This window comes from Martes martes (genome assembly GCF_963455335.1).
Source record: "Martes martes genome assembly, chromosome: 1".
Classification (NCBI taxonomy): domain Eukaryota; kingdom Metazoa; phylum Chordata; class Mammalia; order Carnivora; family Mustelidae; genus Martes; species Martes martes.
Window position 1 is genome coordinate 174,460,480 of NC_137888.1, and position 5,424 is coordinate 174,465,903.

Sequence of the window (5,424 nt, forward strand, 5' to 3'; positions counted from 1 at the left end):
AAGAATAGAAGGAATTGCTTGTTCCATCTTTGGGCTAACTGACCCCCAGTAGTCTGTGGCTATGGAAATACTCTGGTTTTACAGAGAAACAGATTCATTGGTGTTCTTTTAGGGATAGAGACAGAGCATCTTAAAGACCTCATATAAATTCCCTTATTGACTTCCCCAGTTAAGGAGAGCTGAGCCATTAAATGGAATTAGAGGTATGAGGCAGGTGCTACACAACATAACAAAGTCAGGGCAGGGAACTCAGCTCTGTATTCTTTTAAGAAAACAGTGCTTACCAGCAAAATCCACAAGATCAGCATCTTAATAGTTTCCAAGAATACATTTGGAAATATGTCATTCATGACTCATGCTATACTTTTTAATGTCTGAAAATACATGTTAAGATGCTTTGTTTTAAGATAATAGGCATCTTCTCAGGTTCTATTAGTGACACAGAAAAACACTGCAGAGGCATCAAAATTATAATAATTTCCCCCAAGTCCCATCAGTTGATGGAAGTGAAAGAGAAAAAAAATATATATGTAAATGTTTTATATTATATATAAACATAACATGAATTATATCATCCTACTTAGAAAACAGGTACATTCCAGGTATTTACTCCAAAGATACAAATGTAGTGATTCAAAGGGGAACCTGCACCCCAGTGTTTATAACAGCAACGTCAACAATAGCCAAACCATGGAAGGAACCCAGATGTCCATTGACAGATAAATGGATAAAGATGTGATATAAATATATATATATTAAGACATATACACACACACACAACATATATACATATATAATATAGATATATATTAGTCATCAACAAGAATGATATCTTGCCATTTGCAGTGACATGGATGGAACTAGAGGGTATCATGCTAAGCGAAATAAGTCAATCAGAGAAAGATAATTATCATAGGATTTCACTCATATGTGGAATTTAAGAAACAAAACTGAGGAGCATAGGGGAAGGGAGGGAAAAATAAAACAAGATGAAATCAGAGAGGGAGACAAACCATAGGAGATTCTTCATCATAGGAAACAAACCGAGGGTTGCTGAGTGGTGGTGGTGGGGTAACTGGGCGCTGGACATTAAGGAGGGCACAGGATATAATGAGCACTGGGTGTTATAGTAGACTGATGAATCACTGAAATCTACCTATGAAACTAACAATACATTATATGTTAATTAAATTAATTTAAATTAAAAAGATAAAGAAAATAGGTGCAGGGGCGCCTGGGTGGCTCAGTGGGTTAAAGCCTCTGCCTTCAGCTCAGGTCATGATCCTAGGGTCCTGGGATCGAGCCCCACATCGGGCTCTCTGCTCAGCAGGGGGCCTGCTTCCTCCTCTCTCTCTCTGCCTGCCTCTCTGCCTACTTGTGATCTCTGTCTGTCAAATAAATAAATAAAGTCTTAAAAAAAAAAAGAAAGAAAATAGGTGCAAACACTAAATTTAAAATTTTCCTTTCTAAGAAAAGAAGGCATATTGAAACATAATTATTTGCGATTATAACTATAAGCACTTCAAGCCTGAGGTGCATGTCCCATATATCTTTAGGGCCAATGGTGCCTTTGCATACCAAGTTTTGAGTAGATGTTTTGGAGTTTTGTTAAGTGGAGGCAGTTAGGAATTAAATCTACATGTCAGTGTTTGATTACTTATAATGAGTAAATAAACAAAAGAAAACTCCCCAAATTTGTATTTTAATAACCTGACAAGGGTAAAACATTGTAGATGATATTAACATACATTTAATTCACTGGACCACACAAAATATAAATCAATAAGAGAAAATTTTATATACTTCCTCTGACTCCTTCCTGCTATCAGTGCTAGCCAAGTGCATCTCTACTGAGCAGACTTTATAGCATTTCTACTCTAATTAGGCTCTATCAATTTCCTCCCACAGTGAAATGACCTTGAAACATAGAAAGCTCTTTCATTGCTAGCTTAAAAAATGCTTTCTTGTGAGATTTCAAGCCCTTCTTCATTTCTCAGGCCTAATATCTTTCCAGCAAGGGCATTCTTAAGAATACTCTTTGGAATGAATATGCCATAAATAAACATGTCTAAACTTCACCTCTTAAAAACATGAGAATTTCTGAGAAAAATGTTATGTTTTTTATCTGAACACTGGAAATTTTTGAGAGAGAGCCAGGAGGTCGTTATTATTTTGTCTGCTCTGATTGACCTAATCTAAATTCTCTCAAAACTGATAAGCACAAATAGGGATCAGACACATTATAAAATGTTGGTTTAAAATGAAATCTGCATTTAAAACCCTGATTGAGGTAGAATGACCATTGTGAATATAAAGACTAAGATTGATTACAGACTCTTTGTAAGTTTCTTAATTCCTGGAAGAATACATTTATTTTTCAGTATAGTGTTGTGTTTTGTTGCTGGAGAGACAAAACTTTAAAATTTTATGAGTTGTAAATGCCAAATGTCCACTTGTCTTCAAAAGAAATCCAAAATAGATTATTTTCAAGGGATAAATTGAAGAAAACACCCTACATTCTCAAATCTATTTTTTCCTGAAATATATAATTTTTATGTTCCTTTGTAAGTCAATAAAATAAAATGAGACTGAAAATCTCTTGCATTTATTCATGCAAGTATAAGATTATTATTTATTGACTTATCAAAATATGGGTGATTGAAAAGCAGAAAGCAGACTTTGTTTTGTTTTTTTATGGCAATATATGGATATAGGAAATCATTCTTTCAAAAAAGAACAGGGACGTCTCTTTCTCATTTTTCAAGAAGGGACAATGCTGTCTTGTCCCCCCACGATATTCACTATTGTGAGAACCCATGCGCTTTTGCTGGAGCAAATAATTGAGAAAGAGTTCTTCGTACAGCTTGATTTAGGTTCTTGAATTTGAGAGACAACAAATGGAAACAGATACTGGCATCTGCTCCCGGTCTGAAGAGTCCTGAAAGCAAGAAAAAAAATACTGAAGTAATTTGTTCCAGCAGGATATGAAAAAGCCTGTGTGCCTGGGAATGGAAAGGGAACGAGACCCAACACATCCTAAATCTTGCAGGCATTTGGAAGATATGGAATGGATACCTAAGAGGCTCTAGTGATTCCACAGAAGTTAGATGAGGGATAAGATCCAGGTATAACCAGAAGGACAGAGAGAAATTACTAACGTTGAGGCTAAAGGGAGACATGGCTGCCCATTTCAGAATACCCTGTGTGTGTAGTGGATAAAGTGAGGAGAAGCTAAAGGCTGCCTGTGAAAACACACACACACACACACACACACACACACACACACACACACACCCCTGTAGAGGCTATCAGTTCGATGGAACAGAACAAAATAGAGAGAAGTCTCTTTACCACTGACTAGAGTCTCCCTGTTAATTAACAATATCATCACCAGAGGACACTCAGTTGCTCCTACATACTATTTCTTGTCTAAGAAGGTAGCATATATTTCACCATCGTTTTAAGATAACACAATATGAGAATTACCAGGAAGCATAGAAATAATTTGACTTTGCTTTTTCCTGATTGTCTTACATGAAAACGTTTTGGGTTACAAGATGTAAGTAACTATTTCAAAAACAAAATAGTTACATTTCTGTGGCCAAATAATCCCATTAAACTATGGGATAAACAAAGTTAGAAAGGATTTTTAAACAATTAATTTAAAATTATTTTTTGTTAACATGCTACTATGAATTGGGATCCTCCAAGGTATTGCTTATTAAACTGTAATGTACACAGGAATAACCTGAGGATTTTGTAAAAGTGAATTAGTGAGGGGTGGGCCTGGGATCATGAATTTCTAACAAATGACCAGGTTATGCTGGTGTCTGGGAGCTACAGTCTGAGCACCAATGCTCAGAGGGCTTTGAAGGAAATGGTTATCTATTAGTCACCATTTCCAAAATTAATTTCAGCACAAAACTCATTACTATTATTTTTGTGAACGCCAAGGTTCCCTCATATGCAATCTGGAAGATATCTATATATCTAATCTTCCGGTTAAAGCGGAAGCTAGTAAATCTCTTTTATACCATTTCCAGTGCATTTGTAAGTTTGGGTCTAATTCTGGTGAATGTATTTTAATTTCCAATTAGTAGAATCTGAATGAGCGAGGTGTTCTATATAATTAACTAAAGACAGGTCAACAAGAGACATTATAAGGTTGGAGTGAGAATTTTCTATTTTATTTTTTTAAGTAGGTATTTTATTTTTTATCAAATAGGAAAGAGTTAAGCTCTGTTGAGGGCTCATTCTTTTCTCTGATGGAAAATAAATAACTAGTATTCCTCAGGGCAGAAACTAAACTCTAACAAGGAGAAAGAAAGGACATGCTCCTACTTTCTCATCTATGTAGGCATTCTGATTGATCCCTGGGGACTTTGCTTCATCTGGGCAACTTTAATTGGCCTCACTTGGAAATTCTTTTCTCTTCACCTGGAAGAGAAGTCAGATCTTAAAAAAAGAGAGAAAACATTTTTTAAAGGGAAAAGAAAATAAAAAGAAGGGAGAGAGAGAGAGAGCAAAGAAAGGGCAAAAGAGTAAAAGGAAGGGAGATTGAAAGGGACAGAGACAAAGTGTATGAATGTCATTTTCCTCAGGGAATGTGTACAGCTTCCTGATTCCCCAGGATTACCAAACGTTAAAGGATTATCTCAGGTTATCTCAGAAAGACTTAAAAAAAAAGAAAAATAAAGAGGGTGGGGGAAGAGGATTATATACTCAGCCTTCTTAATGATGGTATTCTATTCTGTGTCTTACAGTTTTAGCATCGACATTAGAGATATTTTTTCAAAGAATCCCTCTGCTCGTTACTATTAAGTAGAACACTACAAGGACCCTTTCGTTCTAAGCTGAAACCCTTGGCCTCATTGACTTTTCATTTGTATTTTTAACACCAAAAGGCAAGGAAGAGAAAAATGAGCATTAGAAAGAAGTGATCAAGTGGCCATTCTTAGAATATGTCGGTGGGTTTTTTGCAGAAGGCAAATCAATGTGATCACTCATGAAAAATATACTGTCCAAAGTGCTGGTTCTCAACCTTGGCTGCGGAGTAGAATCACCTGGGGAGTTTTTAAAGTTCATGTTGCTCAGACCGCACCCGGCTTATTAAATCAGAATCTCTGTGTGGGGACCTCAGGCATCATTGTTTTTGAAGCCTCCCTGCCCCAGTATTATTGTGTAGTCAAGGAAAACCACTGGAAAAGAAAGAGGTATCTGTGACAGCTACATATATAATGCATATATAACAATAGTGCTGGTCACTGTGCTAAGCACTTTATGTAAATTATTTTACTTAATCCCTCAAAAGAAGCCTATAAGACAAATTATTTATTATCTTCATTTTAGAAATTACAAACAAAGACTGGAAAAGGTTAAATCATGTAAGTTTGCTAATATTAGCAAACCAGAGTAAGGACCCTG